This window comes from Microcaecilia unicolor, chromosome 7, assembly GCF_901765095.1.
Source record: "Microcaecilia unicolor chromosome 7, aMicUni1.1, whole genome shotgun sequence".
Taxonomy (NCBI): Eukaryota; Metazoa; Chordata; class Amphibia; order Gymnophiona; family Siphonopidae; genus Microcaecilia; species Microcaecilia unicolor.
The window spans coordinates 174,590,644-174,609,441 of record NC_044037.1 but is presented as its reverse complement, the minus strand read 5'-3'; the positions used below and the strand labels follow the sequence as shown (position 1 = coordinate 174,609,441).

Here is an 18,798-nt window from a genome sequence, read left to right as displayed (position 1 = left end):
TTTCTTTTGATGCAGTCCATTGGTTTGATAACCTACTGTGCCAAAACTGGAAATACAGTGAAACAGAATAGAATTCTGTAACATCCAAAACTTATTAATTAACATTATGGTCACGTGATGCCTGCTTCCTAGGAAGACGTGGATCTGAGCAGCTCCCCTGAAACCTGCTAAAAACTGCTAAAAAATACATAGATCCGGTCGGGATAAACGCTGATACCTGCTCACTAAGGTGCAGAAAGTACCCCCAGACGCATTTGAGAACGCCGGGTGACTGAGGTATGCCCACAAAAGGGCAACGAAAAGCAAAGATAACGCGGACCCTGAATCAAGCCAAGATGGCGACGCCGCAAAAGGCCCCGAGCCCAGACCCAGCTTCGCTCCCGCCCCCGACGCTAGTGCAGAGCGCGGAATGGGTGCAGGAAATCACAAGATCAGTATCGGCGGCACTAGCTGACAGACTGAATAAGTTGCAATCAGCAGTGGAGGAAATCCACGAAAAATTTGACGCCCATACTCAACGAATCCAAGAGATGGAGCAGCGCATAACAACAGGCGAGGAGGAAGCGAGGGCCACGGCGAACCTGGTTGCCGCGTTGCAGAAAGAGGCGGGAGAACTCAGAGAGAGGATTGAGGAGCAGGAGAATCGTAGTCGCCGGAATAATATCCGCGTGATCGGCTTGCCTGAGGCGGTAGCGGGCACTGAGCTGTACCAGTTTTTTGACTCCTGGTTACCACGAGCGCTGGGTTTGGAGGAAGCTACAAGCGCCTTCTGTTGCGACAGAGCCCATCGGATGGGGGTCAAGGGAGACACTAACACCAGACCGCGCACTGCTATAGCCCACTATACCAACTGGCTTTCAAAAGAACGGATCATGAAAGCATTTCGAATGAAGGGAAGAGTGGATTATGAGAATCATCGACTGCTGTTGTTTAACGATTACTCTGCACGTGTAGCAGCGCAACGGAGAGCAATGGCGCCCACGTGCTCTGCACTACATAAGAAGGGAGTGAGATTTGCGCTTATGTACCCTGCTAAACTGCGTATATGGCAAGGCGGACAGACAATCCTTGTGCAGGAGGTGGGGGAAGCTCAAGAGTTTCTGCGCAAGATGACCGCGGCAGCACAAGAGGGGTGAGAAAGCCAGAGCAATGAGAGCTAGAAAGATTTCTGCAAGAAACGATGTGACATATTGAGGATCCTGAGGCACCATAGGGATAAAGAACTTGAACTCTTGCTGTTGATAGGTTTGTTTGCTACTGTTGTTGGGTTGAGTTCCTAATTATAGATTTAAACGGGGAGAAGTTGGGGGATAGAAAGGGTTGTTATTTGACTGGGGGTTCCCTTATGTTACTGGAAGTTCAGAAATGGGAAGGTAACTTTATCACAGGTGGGAGGGGATTTGAGTAATTAAGATCTATGACGGGCGGGGGAAGGGGAGCTGCTGAGAAGATTCTAGGAAGGTGAAGGATGAAGAAGAAGAGGAAGGGGGGGAAGAGGGGGGAGGGGAGGGATGGGAGGGCAGGAGACAGAGGGCGGGAGGGGAAGGGAGGGGGAGTGGGTGAGGGGATGTATGCATGTGGTGGATGTATGGGTATGCACGAGAAGGGCACGGGGGAGGGGGGAGTAAAGATAGCACACATAAAGCGTATCCTACAGATTAGGATACAGGATGAAGAGAATGAAGATGGAGTAATGCAAGAGAATCAGAGAGTGGGAACCTGCCGGTCCAGCTGGGAGACTGGCGGGATTGATGCTAGTATGGCTTTGGAGAGTGCCCTGATGTGTGGTGATGATGGCTAATTTGAAAGTGGTCACGCTTAATGTGGACGGGTTGCACTCCCCGGTTAAGAGAACCAAGGTACTTTCGTGGCTGAAAAAAGAGAGAACAGACATAGCATTTATTCAGGAAACTCATTTAACTGCAAAAGAACACCAAAAACTTAGAAGGGGATGGGTGGGGGAAGTAGAATATGCCTCCTATAATTCCAGGCAGCGAGGGGTGGCTATTTTAATACACAAACAATTGCCTTTCACCACCCACAAAGTGATATCGGACAAGGAAGGGCGATATGTGCTAGTTCTGGGTGACCTATGGGGCCAGAGTTTATTACTGTGCAATGTTTACGGGCCCAATGTGTATTCCCAAAGATTCTATGCAGACTTAGTGGCCAGGGTGGCGCCTTTCCCAGACTGCCACATAGTGATGGGGGGAGATTTTAATTTCGTGGCTGATCAGACAGTAGACAGTAAGCCCCGGAGGTTGAGAGGAGGGAATTGGGATAGCAAGGGGATTAACTTCTTAACATCTGAATTGGGGCTAGTGGATCTATGGCGGCTCTTGCACCCACATGACAGTGAATTCACCTTTTATTCTCATCCCCATAATACCTATTCCCGGATTGATTACCTCCTTACCACTCCTTCGTTGCTTTCCCGGTCTTCTCATGTCCACATAGTGGACTGCGCACTCAGTGATCACTCGGCGGTCACTATGACGGTATCCTTTACAGAGGGGACGAGGGAGCGAGTGTGGAGGTTTCCTTCCTCACTATATCATGACAGGGAATTTCGGGAATACTTAAGAGACAAATGGTTAGATTATCAAGCGTACAACCAAACAGGGGACGTTGACGCAGGCACATATTGGGAGGCCTCAAAGGCAGTGATGAGGGGTCATATAATAGCATACACGGCAGGGAGGAAAAAGAGGAGAGAGGCAGATCTGTTGCAGCTGTCCAATGAGTTCCACAAATTAAGACGGGCACATACGAGTACTATGAACGCTTTAGACCGGGCTCGAATGGCAGAGGTCAGACGCCAGATAGATAACATCCTGACACAAAGAGCACAGAGGGACATATACTTCCAACGTTTTAAGTTATTCAAGTGGGGAAATAAGGCGGGGAAATTGTTAGCCAACCTGGTACGACCATACCGCAAGCGGCAAATCATTACCACTATCAGAGATGACGCTGGTAGAGAGTACACTAAAGAGCAGCACATCACACAACAATTTGTGAAATATTATAGCTCCTTGTACGGGGCTCGAGACTTCGACCATGAGGCTTGTGAGGGTTTTTTTCGAGATATTCACCTTTCTACGATAACGCCCGAGCAATTGCAGACCTTAAATGGCCCCATTGCAGAGCAGGAGATCCGACAAGCTATCAAATTTTTACAACTGACTAAGGCGCCAGGGCCGGACGGCTATGGCCCAGAGTACTATCGAATGATCGCAGACCTGGTAGCAGGCCCTATGGGAGCATGGTTTAACGGGATAGTGGAAAAGGGGCTACCTATACAATATAATATGGCCCACATAGTATTAATACCAAAGCCGGGTAAGGATGTGACCCAGGTGGGCTCATACCGCCCCATATCACTACTTAACCAAGACATAAAACTTTTGGCAGCTATATTGGCTAAACGCATGAATGGGATAGTCCCCTGTTTGGTGCATGAGGATCAGGTAGGCTTTGTCCCAGGACGCTACGCCTCTATGAACATTATGAGGGCTCTTTTAGCTGTCCATGAGTGTAAAGGTAAGGGAGGGCAGGCAGTAATTGCGGGGTTAGATATGGAAAAAGCGTTTGACAGTATCTCGTGGCAATACCTATTCTGGACCTTAAACCGGTTCGGTATTATAGGGCCGTACATCTCTTGGATTAGAGCGCTCTACACTGCCCCAATGGCCAGGCTACTGATCAATGGTACACTTACAGAGAGCTTCCCTTTACAGAGGGGAACTCGACAGGGTTGCCCAATGTCGCCGCTTCTTTTTCTGTTAGCTATAGAGCCGCTAGCCATAAAAATCAGGGACAGCAACCACATACAGGGGATAAGGGTGGGCACACAAGAATTCAGAGTAAACCTATTCGCGGATGACATATTAGTCTATATGGCAAATGGGACCAGAGATCTACCTGGGGTTCTTGCAATAGTGGGGGACTTTGGGAAGTTATCGGGTCTGCAAGTAAATCGAGCCAAATCAGAACTACTCCCGTTGTCGGGAGGCTCCGAGGATTCTGGTCGGCCGGGATTACCAATACCGTATGCTAGGGGAGCCATGCGTTACCTGGGAATTTATCTCAGTGTCAATGCATTAATCTTTTATAAAAAAAATGTAGTTGATTCCTTGGAAAATATAAGGAAGCTTTGTGACCGATGGAAGCACTTGCCGCTTTCTCTAATGGGCAGGATAGCCTTAGTCAAAATGGTCCTTCTGCCAAAAATATTATATCCCCTACAAGCGGCTCCGATTTGGATATTGAGGAGAGATGAACGGTTGTATCGATCTATTATCCGCTCTTTTATCTGGCGGGGAAAGGGGGCTCGAATAGGGCATCAAAAGTTATCCCTCAGTAGGAATATGGGGGGATTGGCGCTACCCGAGCTACGTTGGTACAACATAGCAGCGCTTATGAGACTCATTTTTGAAGGCATGACGGGCCAATATAAGTTTATGCCGGGCAAGGGGCTGGAAGGATGGTGTGCACCATGGTCTTTTACAAACTTAATACACATGAAACCCAGCACTGTATATGACACAGCAGGGAGACTGGCATTTTTGCAACCCCTCCGGAGGGCGTGGAGGTGGTGGAGAGAGCACCAGAACCGGGCACCGGAGGTCTCTCCCTTTTTGGGAATGGTGGGCAACGCGGACTTTCCTGCAGGAATACGACACTCTGGGTTTGATAAATGGAGGGATCAGGGTTGTGTGATGCTGGGTCACCTTATGGAACAGGGGCAGGAACATCTACAATCTTTTGCTCAACTGAAAGACAGGTGGGACATTCCCAATCACCACTTCCTACAGTACCTTCAAGTGCGCCACTATTTTTCCTCACTAGTAGGGGCATATGGGGTTAAGTGGCAATGGGGGCCCCTAGATACGATCCTGCTACGAACACCTTTCAAGGTAAACAGCCTCTCCACATGGTACAAAATCTTACTTATGAATGGGCCCGTGGGGGGGTTGGAGAGAGTGACAGACCAGTGGAATAAAGAGTTAAATATGAACTACACCACAAAACAATTTAGTAAGTTCTTCCACACTATTTATGACATGGTAAAGGTAGCAGATCTGCAGGAAACGCAATACAAGATACTGCAAAGGGCATACATTACGAAGGCTAGGGGAATGGCCATGGGGTTATGGGAGGAAGGCCAATGTACTAAATGTAAGCAGGGATGGGGAAGTCTCATACACTCTTTTCTAGAATGCCCGTCTCTCTCTGTGTGGAATCAGGCATTTCAGGTAATCAGAGAAGTAACAAAAAGGCAGATTGAATGGGATTATGCATCTTTGTTATTGGGGGATCAAGCTATACTCATTGCCCAGGGCCTTTCCAAATCATGCAGGAAATTCATTTATATCTCTCTCCTATTGATAAAGAAAACGATATTACAATTCTGGACCTCCACGGAGAGTGTTCCGGTGGAGGTATGGTATGCTAAAATGAGAGCATTTGGGGAAAATGAGTGTCGCATTTACTCTAACGCATCAAAGCTTGCTAATATACAATATCACAGCATGTGGACGGACTGTTTAAGAGTGTTATCTCTACAAGGGGATGTAGAGGAAGGGGAGGGTGAGAGGGGGTGAATGGGGTATGACTGTTGGGTAATGGAATGGGATAGGATGGCGAGAGTGGAGAATGATTCTGAGAGAGCAGGACAGGAAGAGGGGGGGGAAAAATGGAAAATACAGTGTGGGGTGTGGACTCTGCGGGTAAAATATTGTTTAATTAATAAGGAAGGGTCAGCTTACGATTTCTGTGTCTTTAAGTAAAATTGTATTTTGCCAGTTTAAGGTGCCTGCGAGCACACATTGCTGCACTGTGTTTATAAAAATAAAATAAAAAAAAAAAAAAAAAAAAAACATTATAATTGTATTCACATTTAGGTAATAACTGAGTAAATGCATTAGGAAGCTTGATGTGACTTGGTTAACTTCATCTATATACAAACACACAGCCGGGAGACAAAGATTAACCCCCCTCCCCCCCCCCCCCCCCCCCCAAAAAAAAGCCATTTACAACCAGACTTGAAGAAATAAAATATATTCAAGGAGAGATTTTTTTCTGTGATACAGTATATAATATGTGCTAGGGCAGTGATGGCGAACCTTTTAGAGACCGAGTGCCCAAACAGCAACCCAAAACCGATTTATCGCAAAGTGCCGGTACTCATTATGGGCGGGGGTCACCACATATGACTCCACCCCTATGATAGCCACACCCCTTACACCAGCCATGGTGCATATAAACAGACATCATTGAAAATATTATACTAGTGTAGGAGAAAAAAATAACAATTAATAAATAACACATTAATCACAGTGTTAACCATGATTAACGAGAAGCCCTACTGCATACCAAGGAGGCAACGCATGCAAATCTCTCTCATGCATATTCAATGTGGATATCCTGAAAACCTGACTAGCTGGCTACGTCCTGAGGATTGGACTGAGAAGCACTGCCATAGGGTTAAACAGTAAAGATTAATCTACAGTAAAAGAATATAATCTCTATAGGATACAGATACCCTTTTTCCTTTCAACGAAGACCTTGGGATGCAATTTATATCTTCAGAATACTGAAGACCAACAATAAGAAAACACAGCTGGAAAGAGAAAAGTCATAGAAATGGCGACTTGCATAATCAAAGATTTTCCAATTCTGCTGTTTTAAGAATCTGGACAATGTTAAAAAGATTGCTCTTTTGTAAGACAAAACAGTTGCATCCTAATTCTTCTAGAAAACAACTGGCAAGGATTAATAATCACTGGTAAAGAAAGAACACAGTAGTAGTCAAAGCGGAAAAGTTGAATGTGAAACCTGCAGACAGTTCTTGCTTATCTTTCCAGTATGAAACAGATCATGATGTTTGACTAATCAACATAGCATCCACAATGTGCATTCTACGGCTAAAATAAAAAATAGGAAGGCACTATAATAAGCTCAGGGTGGATAAAAATTGAGGAAGCATCTTTTCTCTCACTCTCAAAAATGTATTAACTTCAAGGCAAAAAGAAAGGCTGTCAAAGGACAGAATTCTTCATTGTCTCAATAGACATCTAGTGGAATCCAGTTAAACCTTAACTAAGGATAAGGCTGACACACCTTTCACAATAACTGTTCTGTTGGTACTAAAGCTCCTTAACACATTCTTTACATTTATTAGGGTAAAGGGATTAGATTTATCTCATGCCTTTCTGAACAGTTCAAGTCGAGTTAAAATACATATTATATCTGAATGCATTGGCGTCTAGTACAGGAGTAGATTGTACTTATATTTTGATTTTTATACATAAGGCATTACAAAAAAAATACTTCTCCTCTGTCTTGAAACTATGTGCCAAACGAATCACCTAGGTCAGAGAGGTCTGTTCGATTGTTTATGCTAGCATCACAAAGCTTTCATTTTAAAAACTGTACAGAGAGCTTTCTCTGTAGCAGGTTCAATAATATGGAAGTCATTAACAACATATCTTTATTTATTTGCTGCACTTGTATCCCACATTTTCCCACCTATTTGCAGACTCAATGTGGCTCACAAAATGTTATAGCAACATGTACACATTATAGGATAAGAATTTCAAAATATAGATACAGATGGGTACGTAGAATATCAAAGCAATCATAATAACGGAATAATAATTTTACAATTATTACAAATAAGAGTGCATAAGTACATCATATCGGATTGGAAGTGGATTGAAAGATCAACTAGATATAGATTGAAAGATATACTATATAGATTGAAAGATATACTAGAACAGCTACAGATACGTGATATAAGAAAGTGAAAGGGGATGGTATTTGATAGACTACCTGTCACGAAACGCCTAGCCATCCACCTGGGGTTACCCCGCAGCCACCTAGAGAGTCTTTCCCCAGCACAGCTCAGGTCTGCCTGCACCTACCGCTTGTGTTCTACACGAGAATCCTCCCACTGACTGGGTCACAACCGCCTCTGGGCGAGTCTCCCGCTCTCAAATTATCCCCAGTGATTTCTAGGTTGCTGAGGCCACACTCCCAGTGGTCCCATAGTTTCCAGAAAGCACTCATAGACCCAACACACAAACCACCAGGATTCTTTATCAGTCCAGACAGGCAGAAGGAACAAACAAATGTGTTTACTCTCAGAACTTTGAACAGTGGACCAAAAAAAATGTGCAAGTAGAAAACGGTAACAATTAACTGAAAAATGGATCAATTAGAAAACTAACTAAACATCTGCATACTTCCTAGAAAGTACCTGGGGAGATCAGGGCATATATCCGTTCACAAAGCTTCAGCAAAGAGATCTATCTCTTCTCTCGGGCTGAAACTGAAGTAACAGGCAGCTATGTTAACAATACTATGTAAGCCACATTGAGCCTGCAAATAGGTGGGAAAATGTGGGATACAAATGCAATAAATAAATAAATAAATAAAATCTGCTGAGTAATTTCAAACTTCAGGCCAATCAGAGCTCAGAACAGTTAAGTTTGAAATAAAAACTGGTTACATCACTATAGACACTTCCCATTATCTGTGTGCCAACTAAAAGAAAGAAGTTGGTCCTTTCAAACAGCTTTAAGCATAAGCATGCACCATCTGCTGGCCAAATAGGAGAAATACACTTCAGAACATAACCCATGCAGGAAAATATCCAATACATTTTACAGGCTTAAAACACACCGCTTCTTCACACTACCTTTCTATGATTACAAAGCAGTTTACATATCATATACAGGTATTTATTTTGTACCTGGGGTAATTGTTGAAGCTTATCATTTATTTTAAAATTTGAAGAAGTAATTGTAGAGTTTTGATTTAACCTAGGGCAGTCAGTGGTGGGAACCATCAAATGGACAGAGGAATTCGATACATTAAGATGGAATGTTCTATTTGACTATGCTGTATTTTTTGTTTTTGTGTAATGTTTACTGATTTGGTACTCAACATGGCGGCTAACTAAACGGTCATGAAACTACCACCTCTCCAGTGACCTTGCTGAAATCGTATGGAACGGGACCTTTCGATTGTTAGTCCTGTTAAGCCCAAACTTGTAGACCGCCACTGGGATTGGGGCATCCCCACTGTACCAGTGGGCTTCCCAGAGTGATCCGGCACCACAGTTCTCTAGGCAGAATACACCGGCCAACCAGGAACGAGACAGACGGACGGACGGCCGACCCTTCCCGCACTGACTGTTGCACGGGACGCTGTTGGCGAACGCGCTCCCAGTGTTCCCCTACCGCCCGCTTGTGTTGAGTCTTGATCTGAACGGAACCACTGTCGCCCGACCACATGGAATGGTAACAGTAGCGAGCTACCATGTGAGCTCAGGAACCATGGTGGCCCGACCACATGGAGCGGTAACGTTCGAGACGACAGGAACAGCAAGAGACCCAAGAGCTGCACCGTAGCAGCACCTCATTGCTGCACTTTCCCCTGACGGGCCCAACCACAGGGAGCGGCAATGTTTGGGATACCAGGAGCAGGTAGAGGCCCAAGAGCTGTGCGAGGGCAGCACCGCAGCAGCACCTGTTTGCAGCACTATCCCCAGACAGGCTGTCGAAAGCCGTTGGAAGCCGACACAGCCTCTTCCTGTGCTGGGCTGCAATACTCCCCACCAGACGGCACCTCCATCAGGCTTCTACTCCCAATCTATAAACAGCTCTACCTCTCTGATCCAGCCTTCAGCCTCAGCTCCAGCCTGCAGCTCCAATTCCTGCCCTGCATCCTCTGCTCCAGCCTACAGCTTCAACTCCAGTTCTGCGACCTCTGCTCATCTGTTCCAGCCTTCAGCCTCTGCTCCAGCCTGCAGCTACAGCCCCTGTACCGCATCCTCTGCTCCAGCCTGCAGCTACAGCTCCTGTCCTGCATCCTCTGCGCCAGCCTACAACTTCAATTCCTGTCCTGCATCCTCTGCTGAAGCCTGCAACTTCAGTACTGTGACCTCTGCTTATCTGTTGCAGCTTTCAGCCTCAGCGCCAGCCTGCAGCTACAGCTCCTGTCCTGCATCCTCTGCTCCAACCTACAGCTTCAACTCCAATCCTGCAACCTCTGCTCCTCTGTTCCAGCCTTTAGCCTCAGCTCCAGCCTATTGCCTCACCTTTGTTTGTGACTGTTACCTAGCGCTTGGGATTGCCTGAGTCACTACATATGGCTCCATTTCACATTCTCCTCCTAGTTCTGTCCCTTCCCAATCTACTCCTTCACCCGAAGCCACTGTGCACTACAGTTATACATTGCCCTTTCGTTGATTTTATTACCTCACCATCTCTCTTGTCCTCTTCCCCCCTCCTTGCTTTCTGCCTTCAACATTCATTGCTTCCATTGTACCTTCCCCATTCTGAGTTCATCTCGCCTTCGTCGCCTTCATCGTCACTCCTCTCCTACTCTCCTCCGCACTCTCTTACTCCTTCTCTCGGCTGGTGACATCAATCCCAATCTTGGTCCCCCTCACCAACCCTCATCCTATTTGTGCAGGTCGCACCTTGACCTCTCCAATCTCATCTCTATTCCTCTCCTCCCCCCCCCCCCCCCCTTCTCTGCCCTTCTCATGCGCCCTATGGAATGCCCGCTCCATCTGCAACAAACTTTCCTATATCCATGGCCTTTTTATCTCTCGTATTCTCCATCTGCTCGCTTTAACAGAAACTTGGCTCTGCCCTGAAGACTCTGCTTCAGTCGCAGCCCTCTGCCATGGTGGTTATTTCTTCTCCCATACTCCTCACCCTGCTGGCCTATTACTCTCACCCTCTTCCAAATTTCAATCTCTTCTGCCACCTCAGTCTCTCTGCTTTTCTTCCTTTGAAGTCCACTCCGTCCGCCTATTCACTCCTTTGCCTCTTCAAATAGCAGTTATTTATCATCCCCCTGATAAGTCCCTTTCATCCTCTCTCAGCGACTTTGACGCTTGGCTTTCCTTCTTTCATGATCCTTCTTCCCCCTCCCTCATCCTTGGCGACTAACATTCATGCTAATGATCCCTCCAACTCTTACTTTCCCAGTTCCTCGCCTTAACATCCTCCTTCAATCTCTATGCTCCACTTCCCCCACTCACCAAAATGGTCATTGTCTTGATCTTATCTTCTCCTATAACTGCTCTCCCTCCAATTCCTTTGCCTCAGATCTTCCCCTCTCGGACCATCATCTAATAACCTTCACACTTAAACTTCCTCCTGCCCAATCCCGTCCAATCTTAACCAAATTATCTAGGAATCTTCAGGCTATTGACCCTACTACCCTATCCTCCAGTGTCTTGATCCTCTTCTCTACCACTGCACCATCCAAATCTGTAAATGAAGCCATCTCTTCCTACAATACTATTCTATCCTCTGCCTTAGACACTCCTGCATCTCTCATGCCCCGTCCTATAGACACTCCTGCATCTCTCATGCCCCATCCTATAAGGCGTACCAAACCCCAGCCTTGGCTGACCTCTAAAATCCGCTACCTTCGTTCCTGTGCCCGTTCCGCCGAACGCCTCTGGCTGAAATCTCGTGCCCTTGCTGACTTCATACACTTCAAGTTCATGCTGACCTCCTTCCAATCTGATCTTTAGCTTGCCAAACATCCAGCTGACTAATTCTCTCGGCTCAAACCCTCGACTTCTCTTCGCCACACTGAACTCTCTCCTCAAGGTGCCTCCATCTCCAACTCCCCCCTCATTATCTCCTCAGACCCTAGCTGAGTTCTTCCACAACAAGGTTCAGAAAATAAACCTCAAATTCTCAACCAAGCCACCCCCACCTCTCCCTCCCCTTGTCCATTCTCTTAACTCCCCCTCCGTCCTTTTCCTCCTTTCCCGAAGTCACTGATGATGAAACACCACATCTTCTTTCCTCCTCAAAATGAACTACCCGTTCCTCTGATCCCATTCCTACCCACCTTCTTAACACTATCTCTCCTACTCTCACCCCTTTTATCTGTCATACCCTCAATCTTTCATTTTCCACTGCGACAGTTCCTGATGCCTTCAAACATGCCGTGGTCACACCACTCCTTAAGAAGCCTTCACTTGACCCTACCTGTCCTTCCAATTATCGACCCATCTCCCTCCTCCCTTCCTCTCTAAGATACTTGTTCACTGCTGCTGTCTTGACTTTCTTTTCTTTCATCTCAAGCTGTTCTTGACCCACTCCAATCTGGCTTTCACCCTCTTCATTCAACTGAAACTGCACTTACAAAAGTTTCCAACGACCTGTTACTACTACTACTCCCACTATTTAGCATTTCTATAGCGCTACAAGGCGTACGCAGCGCTGCACAAACATAGAAGAAAGACAGTCCCTGCTCAAAGAGCATACAATCTAATAGACAAAAAATAAAGTAAGCAAATCAAATCAATTAATGTGTACAGGAAGGAGGAGAGGAGGGTAGGTGGAGGCGAGTGGTTACGAGTCAAAAGCAATGTCAAAGAGGTGGGCTTTCAGTCTAGATTTAAAGGTGGCCAAGGATGGGGCAAGACGTAGGGGCTCAGGAAGTTTATTCCAGGCGTAGGGTGCAGCGAGACAGAAGGCGCGAAGTCTGGAGTTGGCAGTAGTGGAGAAAGGAACAGATAAGAAGGATTTATCCATAGAGCGGAGTGCATGGGAAGGGGTGTAGGGAAGGACGAGTGTGGAGAGATACTGGGGAGCAGCAGAGTGAGTACATTTATAGGTTAGTAGAAGAAGTTTGAACAGGATACGAAAACGGATAGGGAGCCAGTGAAGCGACTTGAGGAGAGGGGTAGTATGAGTAAAGCGACCCTGGCGGAAGACAAGATGGGCAGCAGAGTTTTGAACCAACTGGAGAGGGGACAGTGACTAACTGGGAGGCCAGCAAGAAGCAGATTGCAGTAGTCTAAACGAGAAGTGACAAGGGTGTTGATGAGGGTTTTGGTAGAGTTACTGGCCAAATCCAAAGGTCTCTATTCTATCCGCCGCTTTTGACACTGTTGATCACAGCTTACTCCTTGATACGTTGTCTTCACTTGGATTCCAGGGCTCTGTTCTTTCCTGGTTCTCCTCCTACCTCTCGCTTCGCACCTTTAGTGTTAACTCTTGGTGGATCCTCTTCTACTTCTATCCCACTACCAATCGGTATACCTCAAGGTTCTGTTCTTGGTCCTCTCCTGTTCTCCATCTACACTTCTTCCCTTGGCTCTCTGATATCTTTCCCATGGCTTTCAATACCATCTCTACGCTAACGACTCCCAGATACCTCTCTACCCCTGAAATCTCAACCAGCATCCAGACCAATGTATCAGCCTGCCTATCTGATATCGCTGCCTGGATGTCTCAACGTCATCTGAAACTTAACATGGCCAAAACCGAGCTTCTCATCTTTCCCCCTAAACCCACCTCTCCTCTTCCACCTTTCTCTATTTCTGTGGATGGCATTCTCATTCTACCTGTCTCATCAGCTCATAACCTTGGGGTCATCTTCGACTCCTCTCTCTCTCCTTCTCTGCTCACATTCAGCAGATTGCCAAAACCTGTCGTTTCTTTCTCTATAACATTAGTAAAATCTGTCCCCTCCTCTCTGAGTACTCTACCAGAACCCTTATCCACACTCTTATCACCTCTCGCCTAGATTATTGCAACCTGCTTCTCACTGGCCTCCCACTTAGCCATCTCTCTCCTCTTCAATCAGTCCAAAACTCTGCTGCACGACTCATTTTCCGCCAGAGTCAATATGCTCACATAAGCCCTCTCCTGACGTCACTTCACTGGCTCCCTATCCGTTTCCACATTCAATTCAAACTTCTCTTACTGACCTATAAGTGCATTCACTCTACTGCTCCCCAGTACCTCTCCACTCTTGTCTCTCCCTACGACCCCCCTCGAGTACTCTGTTCTGTGGATAAATCTCTCTTGTCTGTCCCCTTCTCCTCTACTGCTAATTCCAGACTCCGTTCCTTTTATCTCGCTGCACCTCACATCTGGAATGACTTCCCGAGCCTGTACGTCTAGCCCTGTCTTTGGTTGTTTTCAAATCCAGGCTAAAGGTCCACCTCTTTGGCGCTGTTTTTGACTCCTAACCACTACTCACTTGCCCTGTACCCTTTTATCCCCACCTCTTTAATTCCCTTACCTCTTAATTATTCTGTCTGTTTGCCTGTCCTATTTAGATTGTGAACTCTTTGAGCAGGGACTGTCTTTTTGCGTATGGTGTACAGCGCTGCGTATGCCTTGTAACGCTATAGAAGTGATAAGTAGTAGTAGTATGTATGTATGTTTTTTTTTTTGCTCACTTAGATATAGGCAAAATGTAAGTAAATAAGCTGAACTATTGGGATTTATTTACCGTCTTTTGGAAGAAATTTACCCAAGGCAGTGTATTGGCAGTATAAGCCAGATAAAGGCAATAGTCACAACAGTAAACACATTCAAACAATACATAATATGGCTTAGTATGCTACTTGTCAACACACTACACATTAAAACATCTTAAATGGACAGCATAGTAAGTAGAGGTGGATCATATAGACAGCTAAGACAGAGTAACAGTAGTTAGACAGAAATAAAGGTGACAACTTAAGGAAAAATTGCACATAGAATCAGACAAGGGGCAAGAAAACAATTTCAGCTCAAGGAGTAGATTTTAGCCCATTCTTAATTGCTGTTAAACAGGCAGGCAGTTTATTCAGGGCTTAGGTAAACTGGTTCAACAGGTACGAGTAGCTGCACATCATCCACACAGATGATGTAGGACTATCAACAAATCAGCTTGACTAGTGGCTTGAGTTAGATATTAAACAAAATATCTGATGGTATCACAAGATCCTTGTGATACCCCACAGGTCATCGCCCATGGTGGTAATGAGGTGTAGATGAACAGTACGGCCTTTTGCCCGATTCAGATCCCATCTATCAGACAGGCAAGTACTGTGCCACTGATACCTGTTTCTGCCAATTGTGCTAGCATGATATTGTAGTAAAGTGTCAAAAGCAGCTAAGAAAATCAAGCAGTACTAACACTGAGAAAACTAAGTCTCTGTTTCTATGAAAATCATCTAATACGGATATGAAGACTATCTGTCTTCAGAGGATTTAGTTTGGACCTGAGGCAATGTGACTTGCCCAAGATTTGAGCCTGATTTCCCTGGTCTTCAATCCACTACTCTAAGCAATAGGGAACTCCTCTTCTAGATATATATATCTCCCCCCCCCCCCCTTTTAATACTCTGATGAAATGAAGACCACCCCTCCATCCTGTGGACATCATCAATGGCAAGCTTCATTTGAACTGCCCTAATTTTTGTTGTTTCTTTGTACTATCACCACTGGATTGCTTGCATTTCTTTTCAAGCATATTTGCTTATATTACTTTAGCTTAGATGCCTTCAATAAGATTAGACACAGGTAAATTAAAAAATAAGTCTTTCAATATACTGTTCTTCAAATAGCTAACAATGTCTCTATATATGAATAAGGCGGCAGATAAGGACTGTGAAGCTCATTGCTATTTACCAATTTGTTTCCTTTTTTTAATACCAGGCATATAAGATCTCTAATTCCGCTCCACTTTTTTTTTTTAGCAACACATCCTCTCTCTAGCCAATGTCTTAAGTTATGTTACTATTTTTATCCTCACCATCTCCAATTAAAAACAAGTAACAACATTAAGGCAAGTGTCTCACTGAGATTCTCATTTACATTCTTGACCCTCGTGGTATTAATGCAGTAAGAACGGTAGTTGTCATAATGAATCCCATTTCCAATAGTTTTGCCTCACTATAAGGACAAAGATACTAATCACAGGCAAGTATTTTTTTTTAACCCCTTAGTATGCTCAGATTACGGGATGCGGGGGGGTTAAACCACGAGAGGTTTTTCTCCCATTAGCGTTAGCTGCTATATTTAGATCTAACAATAAATATAACTCTTTCAAAAGATTTTATTTCTCCGGGAAACATGAAGTCATGCGACCTAATCCCAAGAAGTGGGGGGTGGGGTCCTTCCGTCTGCCAGGAAACGAGCGGTAACCGCTAAGTTCTAGAGACAAACACAGCTTCCTCCCATCTTTCTCACGCTCAGCTATCGCTGCTGTCTCTTTTCCCCAGGCCTCACTGTCTGCATATTCCCCTTCAGTCTCACCTGCATGTCAGAGACGGACTCCATTCCGGAGGACAGAACGGACTGAAGGTATCTCCAGCTAGCGCCACCTCAGTCCTCGTGGCTCCGTCCTATTACTAACTGGACAAAACCCAACCGCCAGTACTACCCAGCCCAGGCAACTAGTAGTAGTAGCACATTTGAAGCGGGTCGTGTAGTAGGGGCAGAAAGTGGGCCGGCTTCAATACGTCATCTCTGCGTGACGTTTTCAGAGAAAACCAACGGCAGCGCCCCAACGGGTCAAACCGCCAAGGATAACGGGATGACGTCAAAACGTTGAAGCCAATTAGGTTATTCTCCGTTTCCCCTGCCCCACGCAGCCGTCATCCCAGTACACGGAAAACAAAGCTAACAAAAATCTATGAGCTGCTGCATCTACGTTGTCGTTTTTGTTGGTAGCATTTTTATTTAATCTCACTTATATCCAGCTTCTGCAGTCTGCAGTGTACAGATGTACACAGAGGAAGTATAATAACGGAATAACTTTTCATAGGTAGAGTAGTAATGTTATAAATCGTAAACACTGTGCTATTTTGAGGGGCTGGTTATAGGGACACCCTAGCACGTGTCATATTCATGCATAGATTTTTTTCTTCTGGTAAAGGGCCACTAAAACAGACATCATGTTATGAGAATCAGGTGCTCTATATTATTTACCTATTTATGACACTTATATCCCAGATCAAACATTAATTAAGTTGAAACCTGGGAGCATTTAAAATCTTATGTTTGCTGTGCCTAGATCAAAAGAAAAAGATGGCATGTGGGAACTTGCTCCTTTTGTTTTGTGGATTGCAGTGATATATTATAAAAATGCACTTGATATTTTTTATGACTACTATTTAAAAGATAGATATTGAATAATGAGGGAAGAGCTACCTTCATGCAGAAGTCTAAATATGCCAAGATTGTCCAGTTCAGCACACTATTAGCAGCCAAGTTCATAGAAAGTTAATTATATTCTATGGAAAATAAATCTGTTGACTCAGACTGCTTGCTATGTGAAACTTACATCACTGTTCATTATTGCTACCAAGAATTAAATATTAAGGGCATTTATTTTAAACTTTGTTTTAATTCATTTATTTAGACCTTACAGTTTTTTTGTTCAACCCAAAGGTGAATCCTAAGGGTGGTGGAACAATTAGGTATAAACTGTGTTGTTCATGACTTTAAGGGGCCCTTTTATTAAGCCGTATAGATATGTATGCGCCTCCTATGTGCATCAATTTTGAACTACCACTCAGCTACCGTGTGGCCCGGGCGGTAATTTCATGTTTTATGCACATTCACTAAGCGTTCCGGAACACGGCGCTAACCGGGCAGTAGTCAGCATTGTATGCACGTAGGCCATTACCGCCCAGTTAATCCATGAGACTTTACTGCTGGGTCAATGGGTGGTGATATGACCTCAGACCCAAAATGGACGTATGCCAATTTTAATTTTGCCACTTGTCCATTTTCAGCCCAAAAAAAGGCCTTTTTTGCCGTTGTGCTGAAAAATGGATCTGCGCATGTCCAATACACACATCTACACCAGACAGGCCATTTTTCGGCACACCTTAGTAAATGGACCTCTAATTGTTTTGGACTGCTTTGGGCCCTGCTGATCTGTACATCTGCAGTCTGGAATTTTGGAAGATGGAAATGAGAAAATAGAAATTAAGTTTTGGATGTACTCTGTAGAAGTTGTCTGAACGTGGCATCATTAAAGGACAGACTTTTAAATGCCCAGATGGGTATATATGCTAATCAGAAGAGATCTGCACGAAATAAAATATTTATTTTTATTTTGACTTATAAAACCACTTGCCCCTGAAACATGTTAAAAAAACAGAATAATCTGTATCTAAAATGTAAACTTCTACAAAACAGATGAAGATGTGATTCCATGTGTGCCAATGAAAGGAGAGTTTAATTTTACTTCCATTTAATTTCAATATATTCCGTTGTTATAACACCAGGAGCCCTGTTTACAAAGGTGCGCTAGCGTTTTTAGCACATGCTAAAAATTAGCACACGCTAACCATGTATAGTATTCCTATGGGCGTCTACATGGTTAGTGCATGCTCATTTTTAACATGGGCTAAAAACTGTAGCGCACCTTTTTAAACAGGGACCCAGGCTTCCCAAAGCAGATTACAATAACAGTTATGATGAACCCATCAGTAAACAGGATATCCTCACTGAAATTTGGCCATCTGTATTGTATAGAACAGTGTAGAAAAATGAGCACAAACTACAGAGTATGTAAGTGCTGTTTCTTTCAGCTACAATAATTTTAAAGCTGTTTTTAGCAATATTAAATTTTTATTATATGGTATTTATATCTAGATATGGGAAGCTTTCAAATACATTAAAAAGCTGTCAAATAAGTAAAAACAAAATCTTTTGTCCTCCCTCTTTTAAGGCACTGCATATCCAACTGGAACAGCTTTATGCATTTTACAGATGGACCACGCATAGGCAGTCAGTTATGTATGTGTGTCTAATAATGTTTTGCTGTTGTTTTGGGTGTACTAAAACAGTAAGCTTCGCCTATTGCCGGCAAGCTCCGCCTACTAGCTTCAGCCCATATAATGGACTAGATAGGCATACCCTTCAACCTCTTTGGGCATACCAGCCAGGAATGTGGTTTTGGCCTTGCCCTTCTTGTCGCGGTCTGATGATGCGTTACCCGTCTTTGGCTTTGTCTAGT

General features: G+C 44.6%; 1 protein-coding gene across 5 annotated transcripts in view; it reads right to left on the bottom strand.

The window, feature by feature from the left end:
- The window catches only part of TRAK2 (trafficking kinesin protein 2), a 233,460-nt gene extending 217,192 nt beyond the window's left edge, over positions 1-16,268 (bottom strand). For all 5 annotated transcript variants that reach the window (XM_030209080.1, XM_030209083.1, XM_030209079.1 and 2 more), the window contains exon 1: positions 16,083-16,268. The gene's annotated coding sequence lies outside the window, so the exon portion shown is untranslated. The remainder of the gene's footprint in view (positions 1-16,082) is intronic.
- Between the last annotated feature and the right edge of the window lie 2,530 nt (positions 16,269-18,798).